Source organism: Raphanus sativus, chromosome 3, assembly GCF_000801105.2.
Source record: "Raphanus sativus cultivar WK10039 chromosome 3, ASM80110v3, whole genome shotgun sequence".
NCBI lineage: Eukaryota > Viridiplantae > Streptophyta > Magnoliopsida > Brassicales > Brassicaceae > Raphanus > Raphanus sativus.
In genome coordinates this window covers 25,152,306-25,161,718 of record NC_079513.1, presented here as the reverse complement: position 1 = coordinate 25,161,718, position 9,413 = coordinate 25,152,306, and positions in this window count along the sequence as shown.

The following is a 9,413-nucleotide window of genomic DNA, read 5'->3' as shown; positions in this document are numbered from 1 at the left end:
TGCTTCTAATTCCCTTTTCATTCTCCCAAATATTTTCTCAATTAAATAAAACTCTATATTTTTCATTGAGTTGTTCCCTCAGAAAATAAGTCACATGGCGATCAATATAAGGCAATTGTTTCTTTATCGATCTATCTCGATCTCGGTATTGAAAAAGACTGAAATAATAAAAAAACAGTTACAAATTATATTGTCAAAAATAAAAAAATGTGAAAATAATATTATATATATTTTAAAATATTGTATGTTTTAATTTTTTACACATATTAATAAAATATATTAATTTTTAATGATTATCTATTTTAAATAATTCTAAAGCAATAAAATTCAGTAAATGATTTTTTGAAGTTTACAAACAATATTATTAATTTACAAAATACATTGAAAAATAAAGAATATTTTTTCTAAAATTTATTTTTTTTTCAAAAATGCATCTTTATGAAACAGAGGGAATATGCTAATTACATCTTTTCTATATATTGAAGTATATAATGTTTAAGTTTTTTTCATACACATCTAAAATCATTTATTTGTTTAATTTTATATTGCAATATTATTTATTTTAGAAAATAATAATCAATAGCTAAGCAATTCATCACTGACTAAGAAGTTAAGCAACTGTAAAATATAAACAATCACAAAAATAGAAATGCAATAAGTTTTGCACTGAATGTTGAAAGAATCAGAAACAAAAAACATCGGAAAATTATTTGAAAACAATATGTAGAGATTATGTTAGTCTTATATTTTTTTTTTGACGGCGTAGTTCTTATATATATATATTTATATATATATATTATATCTGTTAATAAATAAAGTATGTGCGATATATTTTTGCAGATTTTAGTCGTATTTTGAGTCCTTTTTAAGTAGTGCATGCTGTGAGTTAGATAAATATAGCCCTAGCTATTTTTTATTTCTTCCGGAAGATGTCAAATTTATAAGAAATTTTGAATTGGGTTTCTTAAACCCTACGGCTACACTAAATTTGTTCTAGACTGTATTTACTTCATACTCCCTCCGTCCCATTTTAACTGATGTTTTAAGATTTTTATTTTGTCTCATTTTAAGTGATGTTCTCGCTAATCTAGATAGAATTTAATATGATTTGAATTTTATGACCAATTACAAAATACTGTACTTTTTTATTATTGGTTAAACTAGTTTTATTTAATGTATTTTTATGTTACCAAGATAAACTACATAAAAACATGTATTTTCTTAATCTATGTCAAATAACTTAAAACATCACATAAAATGGAAAAGAGGGAGTATAAATCTGAACGAGCTAGTTTTCTGTTTTTGAAACCCTAGGCTCACCCAAGAGATTATCAGTAAATCAGTCATTAACGCAATAAACATAACTGATCCATTAATTCCTATATTGGGAACTAAACCTTTTTATGTTTAGTTTATTAGAGAAACATTGAAACTAGAGAGCAACGAAGCTTGATTTTTCGCTTAGTTATTAACCTTTGATTGGATTCTGTGCCCCGTTATTTTTTTTTATTTTTTTTTTGATAAATTATTTTCTTTTTTCCTTTATCAAATTCTCAATGGCAAGAAAAAAAATTCAAAAATGAGTCTAACGGGTGACAATAATAAGAGTTATATTCATGGACCTGAACTTACGTCGGTGAGGGAGATCCAATGTGACAAGAAATAAAACTTCTAATGCTGTTTTTATTTACATCTTCCTCATTTACTTACGACAAAGAAGAATTTACAAGTAGTATTCTATTGATAGATCTAAAATAAATTATCACTGCACGCATTAAATGGATCCAACAGAACGGGAGGTTCCATATTGTCTAAATTAATAATTTACACCTCTTTGGAATATATCGGAGAATGAAAGTCTCCGTTGATTCTACCAATTCGTTGACGTTCATACCGCTTTGTCATATTTTCTAATTTATACTATCCTTTATTTAATTATTATATATTTTGTTTTTACTTCGTATATATAAGCTAGTACATCTGCACCTTGCGCGGAATAAATATTGCATATACAAATTATTTTACTATTTTACATTTTTTTAAATAATAAAACGATAAATATATATTCCATATATATTATTTTAAGTGGTTTTTAAGTTTTTCACGTGAATTAAAAAAATACAATCTTTTATACAATTTATCTTGGTTACATAGAAATATTATTAAATGAAACTAATTCAACCAATATAAAAAATTCAATATTTTGTATCTGCTTACAAAATCAAATGATATTAAATTATACTCAGGATAATGAAAACATCAATTAGTTGAAAACAAATTTGTTCCTCTAAACACCACTTAAAGTGATACGGATGAAGTATTAAATAATTGAAAAACCTTTAACTATTGATTAAACTGGTGCATTCACATAAATAAAAACAATCATTTTTATTTTATCTATGGTAATTAAATCTTAGCAATCACTTTTATCTATTTTTATATGGTATATAAATAAATTTTAATGATTTTTAATATAGATATATAATATATTTTATGTATTACGATCAATTAAGTGATATTTCTAATTATATAGTTTTATGATATATGTATATTTTTATAACAAATTTTTTTAAATCATTGATACCAACATTTTCAGTGTGAGACTTTTAATAGATTTTAAAATTTATAAACATACTTAAAAATTAACTGCAAATTATGAATCAAAATATTAAGTTCTGAATTCTTATTCACGAAATTTTGAAATTAAAATATTTATGTATTTTTATATGGTATATAGTATAATATATATATATATATATATCTTATTATAAATACCGATAAATGAAAATTTTACTCATATGATTTCACGATCATTTATATCTTTTTATATTAATAATTTTAAACCACTAATCATAAAATTAATGTGAGACTTCTGACGGTTTTAATAATTTATAATCATTTTTAAAATTCAAACTATAACATATACGAAAAATTTAAATTTTATGGTATGGTTATATGATCATGATCATTGTTGAAAATTGATCCATATGTATTTTATATAATAAATATAAATGACGTGGAATACAACAACATAAATGTAGTCAAAATATATAACAAAAAAGAATTTTTAAACAAAAAATGATGAGAATACATAAACTATTATCAGATATTTATTATTAAGATCATTTAATGTCATATATACATTTTAGTCATATTAAGTAATTTCATAACTTTTATTTTAAGAAAGAATGAAATATTAATTGTACACTATTAATTAATTTTATGATTAATTTAGTGAGAACTATAATATATATTTAGATGGACAAACACATTTTTTAGAAATTTTGAAAATTATTATATTGATGACATGGGTTATAGATTAAATATTTTTATGCTTCTCAATGTAGGATATACATCTTGTCTTGAAACATACTCTCCCATTTTCTATTTTAGTTTGCAACTTTCCTTGATTAATGTTAACTACAAATCAATAATAACTAAATCTTCTCAACACTAAGGAATTCCGAGAAGAATTTAAAAATAATAATCAAACTAGTAACACTAGATAATTATAAACATAAGAAAACATATTGACACATGCAATATGGTTATGCTTTAGTCAAAAAAAAATATATGGTTATGCTACCTGTACAAATCAGACAATGATATTTTGGACTACTATGATATTTATTTGGTAGGTATAGATCTGAGAGTTAATACACATTTCGATTCCATATTGAATTATGGTTGTTCATATCGAATTAAAATTAAATGAGTGTTTTTAGTGAAGATTATTCAAGTAGGGCAAAAGGCAAGACTCATAGCTGCCTAACAACCAGCTGTCGTCCTTTGTCTATGTAAGTTGAATATTAATTTAAACTTTAATGGACCCTCATGTTTTTTTTGCATTCTGTCACCATTATGGAAAATCTGTCCTACACATTAGAGAAGATTAAAATTTGGACTAAAAATTAATTTATTTGCTCACTTTTCTCATTGAAAGAGCAAAAGAGATGTTGGTTAAGGAATATAAGAGAAGTAATCGATCTCAGTGGAGCGCCTTGCAGAAGTGTTTTCTTGTGTAGCAACTCAAATTTCTAGTAAACAAAATATCATATCATGATCAGATAACGTCTATATAATATATAGTATTGGTTAGTTTTAGTAAATAAAAATTTGATAGTTAGAAAATAAGATCAGAAAAAGGTAATATGCATACATTATTTTAAAATCCATTTATGACCAGTTTAAACTTTTAAATTATGAATAAATTGAATGGAAAATTGATATGATTGAGTCTATTATCTGATTGTAGTATAGTTCCTACTAACGGCGTTTGTATAAAAACAAGAATAAAAGGGAAAATGCGAAGAATGTTGGTTTCACATCCTAAACAATGTAGTACTCCCTCCGTTTCATATTAAGTGTCGTTTTAGAGAATTTTTTTCGTTGCAAAATAAGTGTCGTTTTAGAGTTTCAATGCAAAATTTATTAACTTTATTCTCCATTCAATTTTTTTATTGGTTGAATTGTATCGGTAATGATGTTTTTATATTGAAAATATGCAAAATTAAATGATTTCTTAATCCGTGTGCACAAGTCTAAAACGACACTTATAATGAAACAGAGGGAGTATATAATTTTTCTTTTCCTTTCTGGGTAAATTTTTTCAGAGTATAGCAATTACATTAGACTAGTTTGATGAAAAACATGGTGATAACTTTTTGGTCTTTGTGCGTCAAGCTTTTCCAACAACAAAAAAATCATTTCAAAACTGGGCATTAATTTTTTTTTTTTAAGGTATTTATATGCGAATAGTCCAACATGATTTGTTCATCATTGATTCACTAACAACGATATATAATATGCTTTTCTCACCCCTTTTTTTTTTGCTTTCCTTTCAGTGCAAAAATATTCCTCTCAATTCTCAGGTTAGAGAAATAAACTCTTCCATATCTATCTTATTAAAACAGAAATATTACAAATTTTTCTAGGTGGATTTTAAAGTTGGACTTTATGTAATTAATGCTATATTAATCTACTTATTACTAGACATGCTTTTTTATAAATAATTAATATCAACCATTACCATAGTTTTCAATTCTTACCTTATTATTATATCCACTACGCATGTTTCCTTATATTGCATATATTTTACTATAAACTAGATACATCCACTAGCATATTATTCTATAAAATAGATTATTAATAATACATCTACTAACATATAATAATATACGACAAATTACTAATAATACAATATATTATATGTAGTCATTAATTTGCATCTATCAATAATAGCAATACTATGAAGACGACTAACTCTATACTTTGAACCTATAAACCATGATATACTAATTTATAACAAAAATGATATTACTGTTACAAATTAGTTTATATAAAAATTATTTATAGCAGCAATTTGTTATATAAAATAAATTTAATCAAGACCTAAATCTTTTTTTCTGTTCAGAAAAAAAGAAACCTATGAATATATACCATTAAGTTAGCCAAAAATCTTCCGAATAAATAGTAAATTTCACCAACCTAAAAAAATAAATTAAAAATATAACAAAAGATATTATGTTTGAAATTTAGCTTACTGGATCGGGTATAAATCTGTTCATTTCAGGTATGAGTTATTCGAGTTCTCAACATTTGGATCTAAGTATGTATTTGATTTGTTTTGTCCAGATCGATTTTTTTGGTTCCGGATCATTCTAACTTTTTTTATATTATAAATCTTAAATAATATACAACATGTATATAAAATATGTAAATCAAAAGATAAATCCGCGCAGGCGCGCGGGTCATGATCTAGTTATGTTTAAATAAACACCCAAAAACTACTTTAAGCTTTACGTATTTTGAAATATAATCATAGGGTTACATTGGACCCACTGTTTTATGTTATGCAAATAGCAAAATTTCTAGAGTTGTGAATTAAATTATTTCATTCCCTTCCAATCTCAAAAGGATGAAACAAGAGAAAGGTTGACATTATTATCCCCTTTTAGATTTTGTGAAGTTATAGCAAAGAAGCTAATATTTATTTCCAATCACATTATATGAATTTGCACGGCTAAAATCATGAAAAAGATGTACACTCAAAATTTAAAAGAAAAAGCGATGTGGTACTATTTCGTAAATACATAAGAATATTTGTAATTACAGAATAATTCTACTAAAAACTACTATCATAATTCATCGGAGAGTAGAAGTAGGATCACTAGCTAGTAATTAATCCACCACTAATGCGCCACATCATTTTGTAAGGTACCTGTCAAAGTTAACTAAAATTAAGTGTGCATATATATAACAAAATGGAAGAAAATGGAAAACATAAGATAAAAGAAAATCATTGGAACTACACTCCAAAAAATAACTTACACCTGCATTAATATAACATACTGATCACTCAATGGTGTATTTGTAACTTCTGGATCACTAGGGCTGGTTTGGTTATGAGAGAAATTGAAACAAAACTTTAATTGATCAACTTCTTGGGGAGGGGGGGGGGTAATTCTTTATATATATATATATATTTTGTGTATCGCTTCTACAAGAGTATATTTGTAGGGTAAAAAAGATGGGGCCTAAAGGAATTGGCAAATTGTACCGAAGATTGGCGAAGAATGAGATGTGGCATGAAGGTGTTGTAGTTGTCTCATTAACCAACAACAGTCAGAGAGAGAGAGAGAGAGAGATGTGATGTCAACTGTTCATGAAGGGGGTCCATATCTTTATATTGGTTGAATATATATCATGTAACGTCAAATTCTCTATGTCTATATATTGTTATTTTGATTAATCAATAAAGTTAGAATATTATGAGGGTGAAAGAGCACACAACACTAAAGAATGTACTGTGACACCCACCAACGTCTCGTAACTATAATACATATTCTGTACTTACCACACCGACTAGGTTACATACCATACCGGGTTCAACATTTATTCTTCTCTTTGATATTTCTTTTTAACCTCTTGTCTTTGATTTATTAATATAGAGGTTTGAATATATGTTATTGTTAAACATCGACTGATAGCCATCAAGAAACCTAATGAATGACTAGTATGACGGTAATGGTAGACAAAACAGAAAATCTGAAAGAAAGTTAATTAAATAGGTTTTTGTTTTGAAAAACGAAAGTTAAGTATACAGCTTTAAAACCTGCAAAGATCATCAAACCTTTGTGAATGGTTAGAAGATTTACCTCTCAATATTCATCATAGTTTCTCTGCAACAACAATGAAGATGTCAATTTACTAATAGTTATGAGCTTTTGATATGCTATCCCCAAAATTCCTCGCGACCAAAACTTAGCTAGACAACTGTTTCATGGTCTTTCTACTTGCAATTTCAATCCAAAAAAAGGAAAAAACTCTATCTAGTATCTATAAACCCCATCGCATCGACGTTGATATGGATTTTCTAAGTAGGTTTGAAATCTAAGTGAGCTTTTTTCGCAAGATGTTAGGGAGAGGACACTAAAGTGTAGGAACATCTCTGATTCCAATATGAAAAGTCAGCATAAACGGTTCAAAAAGCTTAATTAATTGATGTAAGTTTAAGGTTGAGAGAGAGAGAATGAGAAAGGAAGAAAGAAGAAAGAGAGAGGAGGGAAGAAAAGGAGCAATAAATGCGAAGAGACAGAAGGGTACAGAACTATTCTGCCCATTGCAGAAAAGATAGTCTGATGTGAGAGGTGATGAAATCATTTTGTAATCGATTGCTTTATGATTGCTCCTTTCTTTTTAATTTTATTTAATTTTCCTTTTTTAAATAGGGAGCGAGCATTTAATAACAAGTGAAAAAAGAATTACTGGATTGGAATTTGATTTTGCCCTGAAGCTGATAAAAACTAGAAGAGAAAAAGATATATTCACTAGGTAAAGTGCTTTCCCCATAAGTTTGTTTACCCCCTATGTGTTCTCACTTATATAAATTAATATTTTCTGACAAATTAAAATAAATATAAAAGGTAAAGTCAAGGGAAGAAAAAAGCAAAAGTAAACAAAAAAGCTGCAAGATGATGAAGTTATGATGAATCGATGATAATCGAATGCATGCATGCATTACATCGTCCTACATATAGAGTTATTCTTGGGTTCACCCCCTAGGGTGAACCTTTAGGTTCACCCACCAATAAAAACTTGTCATTTTAGATTTAGTATCTTTTAACTAAGGAAATAAATAATTTGTCAAATTATATTATTTTTTCAAAATAAAATGTAAAAATAAATAAAAACAGTATATAAAAACGAATTAAAAAAAAAATTAATGTTGTCAACAAAACACTAAACCTTAAACTCTAATACTAAACCCTAAACTCTAATACTAAACCCTAAACTCTAATCATACACCCTAAACCCTTGGGTAAACCATAAACCCTTGGAAAAAACACTAAACATGTTGTCAACAAAACACTAAACCCTAAACTCTAATCCTAAACCCTAAACCCTTGGGTAAACCCTAACCCTTAGAAAAACACTAAGCATTTGGATAAATTCTAAACTATAAATCTTAAACACTAAACTCCAAATCTTATAAATAAATATTTTTTAAAATAATTTTTATTGAGAACTATTTTTATTTTTATTTATTTAATCTTTTTATTTATTTTAAAAGCATAATATAATTTGGCAAGTTATTTTTATTTCCTTAATTAAAAGATACTAGATTTAAAATAACAACTTTCTATTGGTTGGTGAACCTAAAGGTTCACCATAGGGGGTGAACCCAAGAAAAAGTCCTACATATACACAACACATATCATGGTAACCTTTTTTTGATAAAGATATCACAGTAACCTTTTACCAACTTTTACTGGCTCCCTTATTTAAACCCTTAAAGCATTAACTTTTTTTTAAAGGCCCGACGAGTTCGCTTTACAAAACTTATACCAAACTAGGTGTGTGTATATTATATACACGTGCATGTGTTTCTTAACATGTAATTGTAAATTTGTAATGTACCCTTTTGTTTTAACTGTTTGGGTATTACTCCCTCTGTTTTTTAAAGATCCATGTTCTAGAAAAAAAATTGTTTTAAAAAGATATATTTTTTACTTTTTCAATGTATTATTTAATGAAAATCTGTTAACTTCAAGAAAATTAATTGTGTTTATTAGATTTTTATTGGTTAAAGGTTATGGAAAATTGTTATTCACAAAAATCAATGTATTTTTAATGTGATCCCCTATATATTATTTTAGGAGCACTCATAAAGATTAACCTTGTCTTCATGTGTTAATTACAATGTGCCATTTCTTATGTGTCACTCCCAAATTCACTCTCAACCTTAACTTGAGAAAACCCTTTGATTGCTAGGAATATTACATTTCATTGCCATTGCTTTATATGTTAGACTTTTATTATAAGACATGATACAAAATTAACCATTTTCGGAGGTATGTCAATATGAATACGTTATGATGTCGTATGACAATTGTTTCCTTAAATGTTTTTTT